The 22,931-nt window shown below is 42.8% G+C and overlaps 1 protein-coding gene across 1 annotated transcript in view; it reads left to right on the plus strand.

Moving 5' to 3' along the window:
• Nucleotides 1-12,775: 12,775 nt before the first annotated feature.
• The window catches only part of tmem184a (transmembrane protein 184a), a 103,193-nt gene continuing 93,037 nt past the window's right edge, over nt 12,776-22,931 (plus strand). The window contains exon 1 of the mRNA XM_072268394.1: nt 12,776-13,050. The gene's annotated coding sequence lies outside the window, so the exon portion shown is untranslated. The remainder of the gene's footprint in view (nt 13,051-22,931) is intronic.

The following is a 22,931-nucleotide window of genomic DNA, read 5'->3' on the forward strand; positions in this document are numbered from 1 at the left end:
TGATTGATCCGAGACTATTACTCCCTGCAATACTCAGATTGCTGTATCAGACCATGATTGATCCGAGGCTATTATCCCTGCAATACTCGGATTGCTGTATCAGACCATGTTTGCTCCGAGACTATTATCCCTGCAATACTCAGATTATCACTCCCTGCTATACTCAGATTGCTGTATCAGACCATGATTGATCCGAGACTATTACTCCCTGCAATACTCAGATTGCTGTATCAGACCATGGTTGATCCGAGATTATTACTCCCTGCAATACTCAGATTGCTGTATCAGACCATGGTTGATCCAAGACTATTACTCCATGCAATACTCAGATTGCTGTATCAGACCATGGTTGATCCAAGACTATTACTCCCTGCAATACTCAGATTGCTGTATCAGACCATAATTGATCCAAGACTATTACTCCCTGCAATACTCAGATTGCTGTACTAGACCATGATTGGTCCGAGACTATTACTCTGTGCAATACTCATATTGCTGTACCAGGCCATAATTGATCCGAGACTATTACTCCCTGCAATACTCAGATTGCTGTACCAGACCATGATTGATCCAAGACTATTACTCCCTGCAATGCTAAGTTTGCTATATCAGACCATGATTGATCCAAGACTATTACTCCCTGCAATACTCAGATTGCTGTACCAGACCATGATTGATCCGAGACTATTACTCCCTGCAATACTCAGATTGCTGTATCAGACCATGGTTGATCCGAGACTATTACTCTCTGCAATACTCAGATTGCTGTATCAGACCATGGTTGATCTGAGACTATTATTCCCTGCAATACTCAGATTATTACTCCTTGCAATACTCAGATTGCTGTATCAGACCATGATTGATCCGAGACTATTACTCCCTGCAATACTCAGATTGCTGTACCAGACCATGATTGGTCCGAGACTATTACTCTGTGCAATACTCATATTGCTGTACCAGGCCATAATTGATCCGAGACTACTACTCCTTGCAATACTCAGATTGCTGTACCAGACCATGATTGATCCAAGAGTATTACTCCCTGCAATGCTAAGTTTGCTGTATCAGACCATGATTGATCCAAGACTATTACTCCCTGCAATACTCAGATTGCTGTACCAGACAATGATTGATCCGAGACTATTACTCTCTGCAAAACTCAGATTGCTGTATCAGACCATGGTTGATCCGAGACTTTTACTCCCTGCAATACTCAGATTGCTGTACCAGACCATGATTGGTCCGAGACTATCACTCTGTGCAATACTCATATTGCTGTGCCAGGCCATAATTGATCCGAGACTATTACTCCCTGCAATACTCTGATTGCTGTACCAGACCATGATTGATCTAAGACTATTACTCCGTGCAATACACAGATTGCTGTACCAGACCATGATTGATCCGAGACTATTATCCCTGCAATACTCAGATTGCTGTATCAGACCATGATTGATCCGAGACTATTACTCCCTGCAATACTCACATTTGCTGTATCAGATCGTGGTTCATCCGAGACTATTACTCCCGGCAATACTCAGATTGCTGTATCAGACCATGGTTGATCCGAGACAATTACTCCCTGCAATACTCAGATTGCTGTACCAGACCATGATTGATCCGAGACTATTACTCTCTGCAATACTCAGATTGCTGTATCAGACCATGGTTGATCCGAGACTATTACTCTCTGCAATACTCAGATTGCTGTATCAGACCATGGTTGATCTGAGACTATTATTCCCTGCAATACTCAGATTATTACTCCTTGCAATACTCAGATTGCTGTACCAGACCATGGTTGATCCGAGACTATTACTCCCTGCAATACTCAGATTGCTGTACCAGACCATGATTGATCCGAGACTATTATCCCTGCAATACTCAGATTGCTGTACCAGACCATGATTCATCCGAGACTATTATCCCTGCAATACTCAGATTATTACTCCCTGCAATACTCAGATTGCTGTATCAGACCATGATGGATCCGAGACTATTACTCCCTGCAATACTCAAATTGCTGTATCAGACCATGATTGATCCGAGACTATTACTCCCTGCAATACTCAGATTGCTGTATCAGACCATGGTTGATCCGAGACTATTACTCCCTGCAATACTCAGATTGCTGTATCAGACCATGGTTGATCCGAGACTATTACTCCCTGCAATACTCAGATTGCTGTACCAGACCATGATTCATCCGAGACTATTACTCCCTGCAATACTCAGATTGCTGTATCAGACCATGATTGATCTGAGACTATTACTCCCTGCAATACTCAGATTGCTGTATCAGACCATTGTTGATCCGAGACTATTACTCCCTGCAATTCTCAGATTGCTGTATCAGACCATGGTTGATCCGAGACTATTACTCTCTGCAATACTCAGATTGCTGTATCAGACCATGGTTGATCCGAGACTATTATTCCCTGCAATACTCAGATTGCTGTATCAGACCATGGTTGATCCGAGACTATTACTCCCTGCAATACTCAGATTGCTGTACCAGACCATGATTGATCCGAGACTATTACTCCCTGCATGATTGATCCGAGACTATTACTCCCTGCAATACTCAGATGGCTGTACCAGACCATGATTGATCCGAGGCTATTATCCCTGCAATACTCGGATTGCTGTATCAGACCATGTTTGATCCGAGACTATTATCCCTGCAATACTCAGATTATTACTCCCTGCTATACTCAGATTGCTGTATCAGACCATGATTCATCCGAGACTATTACTCCCTGCAATACTCAGATTGCTGTATCAGACCATGGTTGATCCAAGACTATTATCCCCTGCAATACTCAGATTGCTGTATCAGACCATGGTTGATCCGAGACTATTACTCCCTGCAATACTCAGATTGCTGTACCAGACCATGTTTGATCCGAGACTATTACTCCCTGCAATACTCAGATTGCTGTACCAGACCATGATTCATCCGAGACTATTATCCCTGCAATACTCAGATTATTACTCCCTGCAATACTCAGATTGCTGTATCAGACCATGATGGATCCGAGACTATTACTCCCTGCAATACTCAAATTGCTGTATCAGACCATGATTGATCCGAGACTATTACTCCCTGCAATACTCAGATTGCTGTATCAGACCATGGTTGATCCGAGACTATTACTCCCTGCAATACTCAGATTGCTGTATCAGACCATGGTTGATCCGAGACTATTACTCCCTGCAATACTCAGATTGCTGTACCAGACCATGATTCATCCGAGACTATTACTCCCTGCAATACTCAGATTGCTGTATCAGACCATGATTGATCTGAGACTATTACTCCCTGCAATACTCAGATTGCTGTATCAGACCATTGTTGATCCGAGACTATTACTCCCTGCAATTCTCAGATTGCTGTATCAGACCATGGTTGATCCGAGACTATTACTCTCTGCAATACTCAGATTGCTGTATCAGACCATGGTTGATCCGAGACTATTATTCCCTGCAATACTCAGATTGCTGTATCAGACCATGGTTGATCCGAGACTATTACTCCCTGCAATACTCAGATTGCTGTACCAGACCATGATTGATCCGAGACTATTACTCCCTGCATGATTGATCCGAGAATATTACTCCCTGCAATACTCAGATGGCTGTACCAGACCATGATTGATCCGAGGCTATTATCCCTGCAATACTCGGATTGCTGTATCAGACCATGTTTGATCCGAGACTATTATCCCTGCAATACTCAGATTATTACTCCCTGCTATACTCAGATTGCTGTATCAGACCATGATTGATCCGAGACTATTACTCCCTGCAATACTCAGATTGCTGTATCAGACCATTGTTGATCCGAGACTATTACTCCCTGCAATACTCAGATTGCTGTATCAGACCATGGTTGATCCAAGACTATTACCCCCTGCAATACTCAGATTGCTGTATCAGACCATGGTTGATCCGAGACTATTACTCCCTGCAATACTCAGATTGCTGTACCAGACCATGTTTGATCCGAGACTATTACTCCCTGCAATACTCAGATTGCTGTATCAGACCATGGTTGATCCGAGACTATTACTCCCTGCAATACTCAGATTGCTGTATCAGACCATGGTTGATCCGAGACTATTACTCCCTGCAATACTCAGATTGCTGTACCGGACCATGTTTGATCCGAGACTATTACTCCCTGCAATACTAATTTTGCTGTATCAGACCATGATTGATCCAAGACTATTACTCCCTGCAATACTCAGATTGCTGTACCGGACCATGTTTGATCCGAGACTATTACTCCCTGCAATACTAATTTTGCTGTATCAGACCATGATTGATCCAAGACTATTACTCCCTGCAATACTCAGATTGCTGTATCAGACCATTGTTGATCCGAGACTATTACTCCCTGCAATACTCAAATTGCTGTACCAGACCATGGTTGATCCGAGACTATTACTCCCTGCAATACTCAGATTGCTGTACCAGACCATGATTGATCCGAGACTATTATCCCTGCAATACTCAGATTGCTGTACCAGACTATGATTGATCCGAGACTATTATCCCTGCAATACTCAGATTATTACTCCCTGCAATACTCAGATTGCTGTATCAGACCATGATTGATCCGAGACTATTACTCCCTGCAATACTCAAATTGCTGTATCAGACCATGATTGATCCGAGACTATTACTCCCTGCAATACTCAGATTGCTGTATCAGACCATGGTTGATCCGAGACTATTACTCCCTGCAATACTCAGATTGCTGTATCAGACTATGGTTGATCCGAGACTATTACTCCCTGCAATACTCAGATTGCTGTATCAGACCATGGTTGATCCGAGACTATTACTCCCTGCAATACTCAGATTGCTGTACCAGACCATGATTGATCCGAAACTATTACTCCCTGCAATACTCAGATTGCTGTATCAGACCATGGTTGATCCGAGACTATTACTCCCTGCAATACTCAGATTGCTGTATCAGACCATGGTTGATCCGAGACTATTACTCCCTGCAATACTCAGATTGCTGTACCAGACCATGATTGATCCGAGACTATTACTCCCTGCAATACTCAGATTGCTGTATCAGACCATGGTTGATCCAAGACTAGTACTCCCTGCAATACTCAGATTGCTGTATCAGACCATGATTGATCCAAGACTATTACTCCCTGCAATACTCAGATTGCTGTACCAGACCATGATTGGTCCGAGACTATTACTCTGTGCAATACTCATATTGCTGTACCAGGCCATAATTGATCCGAGACTATTACTCCCTGCAATACTCAGATTGCTGTACCAGACCATGATTGATCCAAGACTATTGCTCCCTGCAATGCTAAGTTTGCTATATCAGACCATGGTTGATCCGAGACTATTACTCTCTGCAATACTCAGATTGCTGTATCAGACCATGGTTGATCTGAGACTATTATTCCCTGCAATACTCAGATTATTACTCCTTGCAATACTCAGATTGCTGTATCAGACCATGATTGATCCGAGACTATTACTCCCTGCAATACTCAGATTGCTGTACCAGACCATGATTGGTCCGAGACTATTACTCTGTGCAATACTCATATTGCTGTACCAGGCCATAATTGATCCGAGACTACTACTCCTTGCAATACTCAGATTGCTGTACCAGACCATGATTGATCCAAGAGTATTACTCCCTGCAATGCTAAGTTTGCTGTATCAGACCATGATTGATCCAAGACTATTACTCCCTGCAATACTCAGATTGCTGTACCAGACAATGATTGATCCGAGACTATTACTCTCTGCAAAACTCAGATTGCTGTATCAGACCATGGTTGATCCGAGACTTTTACTCCCTGCAATACTCAGATTGCTGTACCAGACCATGATTGGTCCGAGACTATCACTCTGTGCAATACTCATATTGCTGTGCCAGGCCATAATTGATCCGAGACTATTACTCCCTGCAATACTCTGATTGCTGTACCAGACCATGATTGATCTAAGACTATTACTCCGTGCAATACACAGATTGCTGTACCAGACCATGATTGATCCGAGACTATTATCCCTGCAATACTCAGATTGCTGTATCAGACCATGATTGATCCGAGACTATTACTCCCTGCAATACTCACATTTGCTGTATCAGATCGTGGTTCATCCGAGACTATTACTCCCGGCAATACTCAGATTGCTGTATCAGACCATGGTTGATCCGAGACAATTACTCCCTGCAATACTCAGATTGCTGTACCAGACCATGATTGATCCGAGACTATTACTCTCTGCAATACTCAGATTGCTGTATCAGACCATGGTTGATCCGAGACTATTACTCTCTGCAATACTCAGATTGCTGTATCAGACCATGGTTGATCTGAGACTATTATTCCCTGCAATACTCAGATTATTACTCCTTGCAATACTCAGATTGCTGTACCAGACCATGGTTGATCCGAGACTATTACTCCCTGCAATACTCAGATTGCTGTACCAGACCATGATTGATCCGAGACTATTATCCCTGCAATACTCAGATTGCTGTACCAGACCATGATTCATCCGAGACTATTATCCCTGCAATACTCAGATTATTACTCCCTGCAATACTCAGATTGCTGTATCAGACCATGATGGATCCGAGACTATTACTCCCTGCAATACTCAAATTGCTGTATCAGACCATGATTGATCCGAGACTATTACTCCCTGCAATACTCAGATTGCTGTATCAGACCATGGTTGATCCGAGACTATTACTCCCTGCAATACTCAGATTGCTGTATCAGACCATGGTTGATCCGAGACTATTACTCCCTGCAATACTCAGATTGCTGTACCAGACCATGATTCATCCGAGACTATTACTCCCTGCAATACTCAGATTGCTGTATCAGACCATGATTGATCTGAGACTATTACTCCCTGCAATACTCAGATTGCTGTATCAGACCATTGTTGATCCGAGACTATTACTCCCTGCAATTCTCAGATTGCTGTATCAGACCATGGTTGATCCGAGACTATTACTCTCTGCAATACTCAGATTGCTGTATCAGACCATGGTTGATCCGAGACTATTATTCCCTGCAATACTCAGATTGCTGTATCAGACCATGGTTGATCCGAGACTATTACTCCCTGCAATACTCAGATTGCTGTACCAGACCATGATTGATCCGAGACTATTACTCCCTGCATGATTGATCCGAGACTATTACTCCCTGCAATACTCAGATGGCTGTACCAGACCATGATTGATCCGAGGCTATTATCCCTGCAATACTCGGATTGCTGTATCAGACCATGTTTGATCCGAGACTATTATCCCTGCAATACTCAGATTATTACTCCCTGCTATACTCAGATTGCTGTATCAGACCATGATTGATCCGAGACTATTACTCCCTGCAATACTCAGATTGCTGTATCAGACCATGGTTGATCCAAGACTATTATCCCCTGCAATACTCAGATTGCTGTATCAGACCATGGTTGATCCGAGACTATTACTCCCTGCAATACTCAGATTGCTGTACCAGACCATGTTTGATCCGAGACTATTACTCCCTGCAATACTCAGATTGCTGTACCAGACCATGATTCATCCGAGACTATTATCCCTGCAATACTCAGATTATTACTCCCTGCAATACTCAGATTGCTGTATCAGACCATGATGGATCCGAGACTATTACTCCCTGCAATACTCAAATTGCTGTATCAGACCATGATTGATCCGAGACTATTACTCCCTGCAATACTCAGATTGCTGTATCAGACCATGGTTGATCCGAGACTATTACTCCCTGCAATACTCAGATTGCTGTATCAGACCATGGTTGATCCGAGACTATTACTCCCTGCAATACTCAGATTGCTGTACCAGACCATGATTCATCCGAGACTATTACTCCCTGCAATACTCAGATTGCTGTATCAGACCATGATTGATCTGAGACTATTACTCCCTGCAATACTCAGATTGCTGTATCAGACCATTGTTGATCCGAGACTATTACTCCCTGCAATTCTCAGATTGCTGTATCAGACCATGGTTGATCCGAGACTATTACTCTCTGCAATACTCAGATTGCTGTATCAGACCATGGTTGATCCGAGACTATTATTCCCTGCAATACTCAGATTGCTGTATCAGACCATGGTTGATCCGAGACTATTACTCCCTGCAATACTCAGATTGCTGTACCAGACCATGATTGATCCGAGACTATTACTCCCTGCATGATTGATCCGAGAATATTACTCCCTGCAATACTCAGATGGCTGTACCAGACCATGATTGATCCGAGGCTATTATCCCTGCAATACTCGGATTGCTGTATCAGACCATGTTTGATCCGAGACTATTATCCCTGCAATACTCAGATTATTACTCCCTGCTATACTCAGATTGCTGTATCAGACCATGATTGATCCGAGACTATTACTCCCTGCAATACTCAGATTGCTGTATCAGACCATTGTTGATCCGAGACTATTACTCCCTGCAATACTCAGATTGCTGTATCAGACCATGGTTGATCCAAGACTATTACCCCCTGCAATACTCAGATTGCTGTATCAGACCATGGTTGATCCGAGACTATTACTCCCTGCAATACTCAGATTGCTGTACCAGACCATGTTTGATCCGAGACTATTACTCCCTGCAATACTCAGATTGCTGTATCAGACCATGGTTGATCCGAGACTATTACTCCCTGCAATACTCAGATTGCTGTATCAGACCATGGTTGATCCGAGACTATTACTCCCTGCAATACTCAGATTGCTGTACCGGACCATGTTTGATCCGAGACTATTACTCCCTGCAATACTAATTTTGCTGTATCAGACCATGATTGATCCAAGACTATTACTCCCTGCAATACTCAGATTGCTGTACCGGACCATGTTTGATCCGAGACTATTACTCCCTGCAATACTAATTTTGCTGTATCAGACCATGATTGATCCAAGACTATTACTCCCTGCAATACTCAGATTGCTGTATCAGACCATTGGTGATCCGAGACTATTACTCCCTGCAATACTCAAATTGCTGTACCAGACCATGGTTGATCCGAGACTATTACTCCCTGCAATACTCAGATTGCTGTACCAGACCATGATTGATCCGAGACTATTATCCCTGCAATACTCAGATTGCTGTACCAGACTATGATTGATCCGAGACTATTATCCCTGCAATACTCAGATTATTACTCCCTGCAATACTCAGATTGCTGTATCAGACCATGATTGATCCGAGACTATTACTCCCTGCAATACTCAAATTGCTGTATCAGACCATGATTGATCCGAGACTATTACTCCCTGCAATACTCAGATTGCTGTATCAGACCATGGTTGATCCGAGACTATTACTCCCTGCAATACTCAGATTGCTGTATCAGACTATGGTTGATCCGAGACTATTACTCCCTGCAATACTCAGATTGCTGTATCAGACCATGGTTGATCCGAGACTATTACTCCCTGCAATACTCAGATTGCTGTACCAGACCATGATTGATCCGAAACTATTACTCCCTGCAATACTCAGATTGCTGTATCAGACCATGGTTGATCCGAGACTATTACTCCCTGCAATACTCAGATTGCTGTATCAGACCATGGTTGATCCGAGACTATTACTCCCTGCAATACTCAGATTGCTGTACCAGACCATGATTGATCCGAGACTATTACTCCCTGCAATACTCAGATTGCTGTATCAGACCATGGTTGATCCAAGACTAGTACTCCCTGCAATACTCAGATTGCTGTATCAGACCATGATTGATCCAAGACTATTACTCCCTGCAATACTCAGATTGCTGTACCAGACCATGATTGGTCCGAGACTATTACTCTGTGCAATACTCATATTGCTGTACCAGGCCATAATTGATCCGAGACTATTACTCCCTGCAATACTCAGATTGCTGTACCAGACCATGATTGATCCAAGACTATTGCTCCCTGCAATGCTAAGTTTGCTATATCAGACCATGATTGATCCAAGACTATTACTCCCTGCAATACTCAGATTGCTGTACCAGACCATGATTGATCCGAGACTATTATCCCTGCAATACTCAGATTGCTGTATCAGACCATGATTGATCCGAGACTATTTCTCCCTGCAATACTCAGATTATTACTCCCTGCAATACTCAGATTGCTGTATCAGACCATGATTGATCCGAAACTATTACTCCCTGCAATACTCAAATTGCTGTATCAGACCATGGTCGATCCGAGACTATTACTCCCTGCAATACTCAGATTGCTGTATCAGACCATGGTTTATCCGAGACTATTACTCCCTGCAATACTCAGATTGCTGTATCAGACCATGTTTGATCCGAGACTATTACTCCCTGCAATACTCAGATTGCTGTACCAGACCATGATTGATCCGAGACTATTACTCCCTGCAATACTCAGATTGCTGTACCAGACCATGATTGATCCGAGACTATTATCCCTGCAATACTCAGATTATTACTCCCTGCAATACTCAGATTGCTGTATCAGACCATGATTGATCCGAGACTAGCACTCCCTGCAATACTCAAGTTGCTGTATCAGACCATCATGCAGCCAGTCAGGATACTTTGAACAATACATCTGGGGAAGTTTGTTAATGTTCAGCAACAAATGGAACCTCTTTAACTTGCTAAGAGTGTAAAGATGCCTGCCATCTTTCCTTGTGATAGCATCTGTGTGCAGGACCAAGGAAAGGCTGCCTGATATGTTAACACAAAGGAATTTAAAGTTGCTGACTCTCCTCTGCCATTTCGGCATGAGCCCCCAAATCCTCAAGACCTTCTGCAGGGGCACCATTGAGAGCATCCTGACTGGCTGTATCACTGCCTGGTATGGGAACTGCACCGACCTTGATCGCTGGGCACTGCGGAGAATGGTACGGACAGCCCAACACATCTGTGGATGTGTACTTCTCTCCCTTGAGGACATTTACAGCAGCAGATGTATAAAGAAGTCCTGGAAGATCATTGGGACCACCAGTCACCGCAACCATAAAACTGTTTCAGCTGCGTCCATCTGGCAAATGGTACCACAGCATTAAAGCCAGGACTGATAGGCTATGGGACAGTTTCTTTCTACAAGCCATTAGACTTACAAATTCACATGTCTGTACATTGCAATAGAGTCCTAGCACAAAGATTTTTACTCCCTCACATTGTGGGACAAATGAAAGATTTAAATAAATTCAAATTCAAATTCCAAGCCATGCAGGTGCACACCAAGCAACTGTTTACATGCGGTGCCTTAGGCAGACCAGACTTTCAATCAATGAGGTCCAGTGCCCAACAGCCTCTGGTTGAAAATGCTTTTCCTTATCGATTTAATCCTTCTACCTGATGTTTTAACTTTATTTCTCCAGATTGTTGATCCATCAATTAACTTCAAATATGAACACAAAGTCAAACCAGAGAAACAGACCATTTGGTCCAACCAAATCCATGATGATTATCAAGCACTTCTCAACACCAAACCTACATTATGGGATGCAAGTCCTTCCTATTTACTCTGTCTGTATCTTTAATAAGTTTATGCATCTCATTGATGTCTCTGGTCATCTTTCTCTATTCCTCATCAATCCAGCTACAGCTGTCTGGTCTCTGTTATCTAATACAGTAATGGTCAGTGATAGTAAATATGATTCTCTATCGGACTGATCACCAAAACTGCACATGGCATTCAAACAGTGGCTTATCTCTTGATCGGTCCAGTTCTGGGATAACCATATCTAAAAATCAAGAAAAAGTGAAAATATTCTGCAGAACAGTTAGCATTTGTGGAGCGAGAAAGATGATTAGTGTCACAGTTCATTAGAACTGGCCAGTTCTGATGTAAATGGGAAAAGCTGATTATTTGGAATTGTTTAACCTGATGGCATGAACATCAACTTCTCTGGCTTCCGCTAGTGCCCCGCCACCCCATCTGTTACTTATTTTTATACACACATTCTTTCTCTCACTCTCCTTTTTCTCCTTCTGTCCCTCTGAATATACCCCTTGCCCATCCTCTGGGTCCCCCCCCCACCTTGTCTTTCTTCTCGGACTTCCTGTCCCATGATCCTCTCATATCCCTTTTGCCTATCACCTGTCCAGCTCTTGGCTCCATCCCTCCCCCTCCTGTCTTCTCCTATCATTTTGGCTCTCCTCCTCCCCCTCCAACTTTCAAATCCCTTACTCCCTCTTCCTTCAGTTAGTCCTGACGAAGGGTCTCGGCCTGAAACGTCGACTGCACCTCTTCCTAGAGATGCTGCCTGGCCTGCTGTGTTCACCAGCAACTTTTATGTGTGTTATTTGGAATTGTTGATTATTACATCCCAAGAGCTGTCACGTGCAGGTCGTAGACGAAATGCTTTTCCTTGATCTTACTTTAGGCTCTGCTGAGACCAAAGATAGCGAGTTCAGAGTGGGCTGGAGAAAGAAAGCCCTGATTTATCCGTTCTTATATTCTATGTCTCAACTAATGAAGGAAAACATCCCAGGTTTCATCTTCAACAAAATGTTGATCTTTCCACTACTTCTAATGATCAGTGGATGCACACTCCTAGTTCCCACTCTTGTCTCCCAAAATTCAATGTCTTAACTTTGTTTCACGCCACTTTTCCCAAAGGATGCAAACTTGCCGCCACCTGGTATTAGAGAAACGCATGCGCACGGAGTCTCGGTGACCTCAGGCAACGCCACACCTGAATCAGCGGACGCACATGCGCAGAGCGCGCTGGCGACACAGGTGAGGTGGAGCTGTCGCTGGAGAGAGCCACCGGCAGGCCGACTCTTCTTCAAAATTATATTTAATATGTGAAAGAATCCTGAAGCACTCAATTAAAGTACTTAGTGTGTGTCTGTGATCACCTGCCCGACCGGGAAAGGGGACCAGGAAGCCACTGCTTGCCGTTGTTTGTCACTGCGATGTTGCGGAAACTCGGTTTAGAACGGGCGGCAGTTGACAGCAGCTCCTTCCGCACTTTGCTCTGAACCTCCGACTGACTGAGCCGATTTAAAGGTTTGTTACTGCTCCCCGCTTTTTCATATATAAGTATTTATAACTTTATGTGCATTTTCGTTGATTTCCTGTAACTTTTATCCCGGTGTAGGAACCCAATAAGGAAGCACTATTACATAGATTCAACGTGACACAACACCCAAGCTTGTCGCAGGGATAAACGCCTACCGTTTCCTTTTAATGAAAACTACCATAACACAAAATCAGAGCTGACGGAACTGATACAGTTCTGTCCTATTAAGATTTCCAATTCTGCTATTGGTTAGCTTCCTATCCAGTAAGAATGGCCTTACCTAATCAATATCAGTCCCTGAAGGTGATCTGATCTTTCACAGTATTGGGACATCACAAAGCACTCTGCTGTCAAGCACACTGCGTGTAGGTGTAACGTGGCTTTAACTAAGTAGAATTGTTGTTCTATACAATGGACCGGGAAATTTAGTGTCCTGTGCTTGTTTATTGGAAATATATAAACCCACGACTTATCTGCTTCTGTCGAAGCATAACGATTCGGACAATACTGTGAGATCTAAATAGTTCTGTAATATCTGCTGAAAATTAGACATGAAGTTAATTAAAATAGATCCATTCATCATTGTTTATGAGTGCAATGCTGTGCTTGTATTGACTGTCACTGTACCTGCACTGCCACGTTACACCTACACGCAGTCTACCAGAAAAACTCTGTGGTTTTGCCCACCAGCCCTTTCATCGTGATCTTGCTCACCTGCTCCCACGTCTATAGGCCAGATAATGAATCATAAAATATAGGAGCAGAATTCACCCATCAACCCTGCTCTGCCATTCAACCGTGGCTGATTTTTAAAACTCCATTCTCCTGCCTTCTCCCTGTACCTCTTAATTCCTTTGCCCTTCAGGAGCATATCAAACTCTGCCTAAAATGACTTAGCGTCCCCATCCTATGGCTGAAGGAATTCCTCCTTGTCCCAGTTTTAAATAGATTAGCCCTTTATTCTGAGACAGTGCTTTTGGCTCCTAGACTTTTATACCAATGTGCAGGTACACTCTTGCCAGGCCTTAAAGTATCCAATAGGTTTTAATGAGATCCCCCCCTCCACCATCCTTCTGAAGCCCATCAAGTACAAGCCCAGAGACATCAGAAACACTTCTCAAGCCTTTCATTCCTGGGATCATTCTTGTGAACCTCCTCTAGAAGCTTTCCAGTGCCAGCAAGTCTCTCCTTGCACCCAAAATTGTTCACGACATTCCAAATGCAGTCTGGCCAATGCTTTATATGGCATCAGCAGTTCACTTTTGCTTTTATATTCTAGTTTTCTCAAAATGAATGCTAACTTTGCATTTACCTTCTTGACAGTTAACTCAACCTGCAACTTAATCTTAGGGGAATTCTGAACTGGGACCCCCCCCCTACACATACACCACCAGTCCCTTTGTATCTATGCTTGTGCAAAGAAAAATGTCTTTTCACGATACTTGTGATTCCCTTCCCCTTTATTTTGTATCCATGGCGACTTGATCAGAAGAAAGAGCTTCCTACTGTCCACTCTCAGACCTCTCATGATTTTATATATTTTCATTAAATTTTTTTTTGGCTCTCTGTTTAAAGTAAACAGTACTTGCCTTCCTAATTTATTCTTGTATCTGGAGTTTCTCATCTTTGTCACTGATTTTTTGGACATTCTGTAATGCCTCTGATATCCTTTTATATGGCACTCAGAACAGAACACTATTCCAGTTGGAGCCAGACATGTATTTTGTATAACTTCTCTTTATTTATGCTCAATGATTCAATTAATAAATCACAGAATTGTTTATGCCTTATTTATTCTTCCCACGGATTGCCTGCCACATACCACCTGGAACATCTTTCTGTATCCCTTTGACAACAGTATTGCTTGTTCTCTAATCCATCATTTCGTATTTCTGTTCATCAAATTTCATCTGTCATGTGTTTGGGGGCGCGGGTCAATCTGTCAGTTTCTTTATATCTTGCTGCAGTCTATCCCTATTCTCTTTGCAGTGACTTATCTACCTTCAGACCTTTCAGTTTCCCAAGCATCTTCTCCCTACCAATAGCAACTACACTCACTTCTGCCCCCTGACATTCTCAGACCTCTAGCATACTGCTAGTGTCTTCTACTGTGAAGACTGATGCAAAATATTTATTCGGTTCATTCGCCATTTCTTTGTCTCCCATTACTACCTTTCCAGTGTCATTTTCCAGCATTCTGATACCCTCTCTTGTCAGGCAAATAAACTTGTTTGCTTGCTTTATATATCTGAAAAATATTTTGGTATTCTTTTTATATTATTAGCTAGCTTACTTTCATATTAGTTGCCTTCTGTTGATTTTTAAAAGCTTCCCAATCCTCTAACTGCCCACTGTCCACTAATTTTTTGTCCTTTTGTGTCCTTTTGATATTTTGTGTCCTTTCTTTTTCTTTTATGCTGTCTTTGACTATTCTTGTCAGCCATGGTTACCTCATACTCCCTTTCAAATACTACTTTGGGATGTATCTATCCTGCACCTTCCAAATTTCCCCCCAAAATTCTAGCCATTGCTGTCTGCCATCATCTCTGCTAGTGTCTCCTTCCAATCCAGTTCATAGAAACATAGAAAATAGGTGCAGGAGTAGGCCATTCGGCCCTTCGAGCCTGCACCGCCATTCAGTATGATCATGGCTGATCATCCAACTCTACCCTGTACCAGCCTTCCCTCCATACCCCCTGATCCCTTTAGCCACAAGGGCCATATCTAACTCCCTTTTAAATATAGCCAATGAACTGGCCTCAACTGTTTCCTGTGGCAGAGAATTCCACAGATTCACCACTCTCTGTGTGAAGAAGTTTTTCCTAATCTCGGTCCTAAAAGGCTTCCCCTTTATTCTCAAACTGTGACCCCTTGTTCTGGACCTCCCCAACATCGAGAACAATCTTCCTGCATCTAGCCTGTCCAATCCCTTTAGGATTTTATACATTTCAATCAGATCCCCCCATCAATCTTCTAAATTCCAACGAGTACAAGCCCAGTTCATCCAGTCTTTCTTCATATGAAAGTCCTGCCATCCCAGGAATCAATCTGGTGAACCTTCTTTGTACTCCCTCTATGGCAAGGATGTCTTTCCTCAGATTAGGGGACCAAAACTGCACACAATACCTTTCACCAAGGCCTTGTACAACTGCAGTAGTACCTCCCTGCTCCTGTACTCAAATCCTCTCGCTATAAATGCCAGCATACCATTCGCCTTTTTCGCCGCCTGCTGTACCTGCATGCCCACTTTCAATGCCTGGTGTATAATAACACCCAGGTCTCGTTGCACCTCCCCTTTTCCTAATCGGCCACCATTCAGATAATAATCTGTTTTCCTGTTTTTGCCACCAAAGTGGATAACTTCACATTTGTCCACATTAAATTGCATCTGCCATGAATTTGCCCACTCACCTAACCTATCCAAGTCACTCTGCATCCTCTTAGCATCCTCCTCACAGCTAACACTGCCACCCAGCTTCGTGTCATCCGCAAACTTGGAGATGCTGCATTTAATTCCCTCATCCAAGTCATTAATATATATTGTAAACAACTGGGGTCCCAGCACTGAGCCTTGCGGTACCCCACTAGTCACCGCCTGCCATTCTGAAAAGGTCCCGTTTATCCCCACTCTGCTTCCTGTCTGCCAACCAATTCTCTATCCACATCAATACCTTACCCCCAATACCGTGTGCTTTAAGTTTGCACACTAATCTCCTGTGTGGGACCTTATCAAAAGCCTTTTGAAAATCCAAATATACCACATCCACTGGTTCTCCCCTATCCACTCTACTAGTTACATCCTCAAAAAATTCTATGAGATTCGTCAGACATGATTTTCCTTTCACAAATCCATGCTGACTTTGTCCGATCATTTCACCGCTTTCCAAGTGTGCTGTTATCACATCTTTGATAACTGACTCCAGCATTTTCCCCACAACCGATGTTAGGCTAACCGGTCTATAATTCCCTGGTTTCTCTCTCCCTCCTTTTTTAAAAAGTGGGGTTACATTAGCCACCCTCCAATCCTCAGGAACTAGTCCAGAATCTAAAGAGTTTTGAAAAATTATCACTAATGCATCCACTATTTCTTGGGCAACTTCCTTAAGTACTCTGGGATGCAGACCATCTGGCCCTGAGGATTTATCTGCCTTTTATCCCTTCAATTTACCTAACACCACTTCCCTACTAACATGTATTTCGCTCAGTTCCTCCATCTCACTGGACCCCCTGTCCCCTACTATTTCCGGAAGATTATTTATGTCCTCCTTAGTGAAGACAGAACCAAAGTAATTATTCAATTGGTCTGCCATGTCCTTGCATAATCAATTCACCTGTTTCTGTCTGTAGGGGACCTACATTTGTCTTAACCAATCGTTTTCTTTTCACATATCTATAAAAGCTTTTACAGTCAGTTTTTATGTTCCCTGCCAGTTTTCTCTCATAATCTTTTTTCCCCTTCCTAATTAAGCCCTTCGTCCTCCTCTGCTGAACTCTGAATTTCTCCCAGTCCTCAGGTGAGCCACTTTTTCTGGCTAATTTGTATGCTTCTTCTTTGGAATTGATACTATCCCTAATTTCCCTTGTCAGCCACGGGTGCACTACCTTCCTTGATTTATTCTTTTGCCAAACTGGGATGAACAATTATTGTAGTTCATCCATGCGATCTTTAAATGCTTGCCATTGCATATCCACCGTCAACCCTTTAAGTGTCATTTGCCAGTCTATCTTAGCTAATTCATGTCTCATAACTTCAAAGTTACCCTACTTTAAGTTCAGAACCTTCGTTTCTGAATTAACTATGTCACTCTCCATCTTAATGAAGAATTCCACCATACTATGGTCACTCTTACCCAAGGGGCCTCTCATGACAAGATGACTAATTAACCCTTCGTCATTGCTCAATACCCAGTCTAGAATAGCCTGCTCTCTAGTTAGTTCCTCGACATGTTGGTTCAAAAAACCATCCCGCATATATTCCAAGAAATCCTCTTCCTCAGCACCCTTACCAATTTGGTTCACCCAATCTACATGTAGATTGAAGTCACCCATTATAACTGCTGTTCCTTTATTGCACACATTTCTAATTTCCTGTTTAATACCATCCCCAACCTCACTACTACTGTTAGGTGGCCTGTACACAACTCCCACCAGCATTTTCTGCCCCTTAGTGTTATGCAGCTCTACCTATATCGATTCCACATCCTCCTGGCTTATGTTCTTCCTTTCTATTGCATTAATCTCCTCTCTAACCAGCGACGCCACCCCACCTCCTTTTCTTTCATGTCTATCCCTCCTGAATATTGAATATCCCTGAATGTTGAGCTCCCATCCTTGGTCACCCTGGAGCCATATCTCTGTGATCCCAACTATATCATATTCATTAATAGCAATCTGCACTTTTAATTCATCCACCTTGTTATGAATGCTCCTTGCATTGACACACAAAGCCTTCAGGCGCGCTTTTACAACTCTCTTAGCCCTTATACAATTATGTTGAAAAGTGGCCCTTTTTGATGCTTGCCCTGGATTTGTCGGCCTGCCACTTTTACTTTTCACCTTACTACTTTTTGCTTCTACCCTCATTTTACACCCCTCTGTCTCTCTGCACTGTTCCCATCCCCCTGTTGTGAACTAACCTCCTCTCTTGTGCCTCAGTAATTCTCTCTACCTTACAGTAATATTGATACACCTCACTTATCTTCTCACTTTCAAACTGCAGGGTGAATTCCATCAAATTATGATCATTCCTTCCAAGGGTTCATTTATCTTAAGCTCCCTAATCAAATCTGATTCATTACACAACACCCAATCCAGAATTGCCTTTTCCTTAGTGGACTCAACCACAAGCTGCTCTAAAAAGCCATCTCATTGGTATTCCACAAATTCCATCTCTTGGGATCCAGCACCTGCCTGATTTTCCCATCTACCTGCATATTGAAATCCCCCATGACTTTTGAAACATTGTCCTTTGACATGCCTTTTCCATCTCCCATTGTAATTTATATCCCACATTCTGCCTACTGTTCAAAGGCCTGTATTTAACTCCTTTCAGGGTCTTTATACCCTGCAGTTCCTTAACTCAACCCACAAGGTTTCTACACCTTCCTATCTGCTGTCACCTCTTTCTAAGAATTTGTTTTAATTTTTTACCAACAGCACCATCCCACCCCCTCTGCATACCAGCCTGTCCTTGGATATAGAACTCCAAACTATGATCTTCTTTCAGCCGCGACTCAGTGATACCCATAATGTCATACCTGCCAATTGCTAACTACACTACAAGTCCATCTACCTCCTACCTTTTTACTACAAATAAAGAAACAAATAATAAAAGTGCATTTACAACTCAAGTTTCAGAAATAAACAGTATAACACTGCATGATGAGACTTGGGTGGTGGAAGGAAGTTAAGTAGTCTTAAGGCCTGGGGGATAAAGCTGTCTCCCATGATTAAAAATTTTTGTTCTGATGCAATGGTACCTCCTGCCTGATGGTAGGGGACAAAGAGATTTTTGGAATTGTGTACCATCTGCTCCTATCATTCCAGTTCCCATCACCCTGCCAAATTAGCTTAAATTCTCTCTAATAACTCTAGCAAACCTGCCCACAAGGATATGTGTTCCCCTTGGGTTCAGTGTAACCCATCCCTTTCTGCAGGTCATACCTTCCCCAGGAGAGATCTCAATGACCCAGAAATCTGAAACCCTGCCTGCTGCACCAGTTCCTCAGCCACTCACTCATCTGTGCTATTATCCTATTCCTGCCCTGACTGGCATTTGAGTAATCCAGGGATTACTACCTTGGAGGCCCTGCTCTTCAGCCTCTTCCCTAACCCCCTATACTCACTGCACAGGACCTCTTCCTCCTTTCTACCGATGTCATTGGTGCCAATGCACACCACAACCTCTGGCTGCTCACCTATCACCTGAGGGGCAACGCTTTCATGGCCACAGAATCTCGTTAAGTATTGAGTCTTCTATCACCATCGCTCTACCTGACTTTACCCTTCCCAGTTGAATCACAGAGCTGGCCGCAGTGCCACTGGTCTGGCTGCTGCTGCTGTGCCCTGATAGGTAACACCCCCCCCCCACCCCCAGCAATATCCAAAGGGAATTGTTGCTGAAGGTAATGGCCACGGGGAGCCGTGCATTCACTGAAGGTAACGGCTACGGGGAACCCTGCACTAACTCCTTGCAGGTAACTCCTGGTGGTCACCCATGTATTGTCTGAAACCTGCACTCCTGGTGTGACCACCTGAATAAAAGTCTCATCAAAGAGGACTTTAGTCTCCCGGATAGTCCTGAGTACGTCCAGCTCCAGTTTCTTGGCCTTGCCAGTCAGGAGCCAAAGTTGGGCACACTTCCTGCAGATGTAGTCATCAGGGGACCCTGCAATCCCACATTTTACAGGAGGAACATTCCACTGCCTTAACTACTGCCCTGCTTATGCTTGTTCTAACTTTGGCTCTAACTTCTTAAGCTTAAGTCGTTCCAAACAGCTCTGCACCCTTAGCCTCTGCCTTTTCTTACTGAAGCCTTGGTGGCTGATTCTCACAATGACCACTTCTCTTGCTTTTATTGACCCTTACTAAGTTACTACTAACCCAAGCAATCTCCCGCTTAGCAGACAATTCCCAACAGTCCCTGGTCACTTTTTAAATGGAGCATGTAAAATCCACAAGGAACTGTCTTCAACTCTCTCCGAGATCTTCTACTTAGCAGACATTTCCCAACAGGTTCCATTTGGTTTTTAAACGTGGCCCATAAAATCCACAAAGAATTGTGGATTTCTAGTATTTGTCTTTTACTGTGGAATTTCTCTATATTCCAACCAGATCTGTACCCACCAATGTGAAAGCATTAACACCCACAAAATGGAGCCAAGTCTCCAGTTGCCCATTAAAAGAAACACCAGACAGATAGCTTCCTTTCCATGATACCATTCATGGGCATTTCCAAAACAATCAAACTTGACAGCAGCTCTAATCTCATAGTTTGGAAATATGGATACTTTGTTATCGATTTTGTGCTGATTGAGACAAGCAGAAGGTAATTAGTTTAAAGGGCAAAAGTTAGGCCTTCTTCTGGAGAGGCAACTGGAAAATGTTGGCTTATTGAAGTGAGCTTGATATCTCAGTGTGTTATCCCCTGCAGAATTAGTGAATGCTTTGTGGCTCTCTCTAACACAGAATCAGTATGCTACAGTCATCAGTGCACACATCCCAACTGTAGAAGCTCCAGATTGCTCAATTAATATGTAGTGATTACATCAATGATTCATCATGCGGCACAATTGCCTTTTGTATGTCAGCTGAACCGGGCAAACATGCTTGGTTAATGGAAAATATAGCAGCAGCAGTACACACTGTATGTTGCAATCTCATTTTTAATTTATGAAATGTTTTTAACCACTTATACTTTTGAATTCATGCATGCTTGGTTTTCAGTAAATGTCTGGTTTCAGATCAAGTAGGTCGATTGATAAGAAGCCAGGCAGAACCGGGTATTTCATGTAGAATCACAGAATGGGTACAGCATTCAGGCAACTGAGTCTGTACTGGCTTCATCTACAACTCTTGTTCCCCCTCCTCCCCATAGTCCTTTCTATTCACCTGGGAATTTGAATGCTACAACTGACTCTGCCTCTACTACACTGGCAGTGCTTTCTAGGTGCTAATCACTTGCCTTTTGAGAAAGGTTTTCCTTGTGTCACTTTTGTGCTTTATCCATTGAAGCCTTTCTGTCACAAACAAGTGAAGATCTGCAGACACTGGAAATCAGAGTAACACACACAAAATGCTGGAGGAACTCAGCAGGCCAGGCAGCATCTGTGGAAAGAAGTACAGCTGACGTTTTGAGCCGAACACCACCTCCTGCCCTGCTGAATGGTGTCAGCCTAAAACATCGACTGTTTACTTTTTTCCATAGATGCTACCCAGCCTGCTGAGTTCCTCCAGCATTTTGTGTGAGTTACAAGTCTTTCTGTATCCCCTGGTCATGACTGCTATGCTAACGGGAGCAGCTTTTTTCCACCAATCCTCACCATTATGACTTCAAGTATATCTATTAGATCTCCTTGCAATGTTATTTATCCTTAGAAGGACAATACTAACTTACCCAGTTTATCCATACTTTTAAGTCCCTCATCTCGGGAATAAATTTTTAAATCACTTTTGCACCTCAAAAAAAAACTTCCATATCTTTCCTGAAGTGTGACATCCAGACACAGATACAGTACTCCAGCAATGGCTGAACCAATATTCTATTGAAGTTCATCATGACTCCCTTACCCTTGTCCCCTACAACTTTGTTTCTACAACCTTGTATCATGAATGTCTTTTTAACACCTTCTCTGCCACTTTCCATGGATAACCACTCAATCTTTCTATGCCGGTTCCCATTTTGGATTTTACTTCCTCTCATTAGATTGAAAATTGCTCTGAACCTATGAACACAAGCTGACTGCGTACATTTGAAGGTAGTGACACCCTTTTGCACTGTTTATTTATTAATTTTACTGTACCTTGTAATTCAGATGTATTTCACTGTACTGCTGGTATGAAGCAACAAATTTCACAACATATGTCAGTAGTAACAAATGAAATGAATTGATAAGCAATTTCAATTGTGCTTCCTTAACTGGCTTGTACATTTAAAAAAAATCTCTTCTTGTAATACCTTTAGCTCCCAAGGCTTCCCAGGTTATTTACCAATGCAAGCCAATTTGATTGCTGGAAAATTCACACAAATCCAAAATCCAACCAAAGTAAAAACATGGTAAGCAGCATGACAATCAGCAAGCAAGTAGTGTTGCCGTGACAACAGATGACTAAAAACAAAACAATGCTGCTTAATATGGGAATATTAGCC

This window comes from Mobula birostris, chromosome 9 (genome assembly GCF_030028105.1).
Source record: "Mobula birostris isolate sMobBir1 chromosome 9, sMobBir1.hap1, whole genome shotgun sequence".
Lineage (NCBI taxonomy): Eukaryota > Metazoa > Chordata > Chondrichthyes > Myliobatiformes > Myliobatidae > Mobula > Mobula birostris.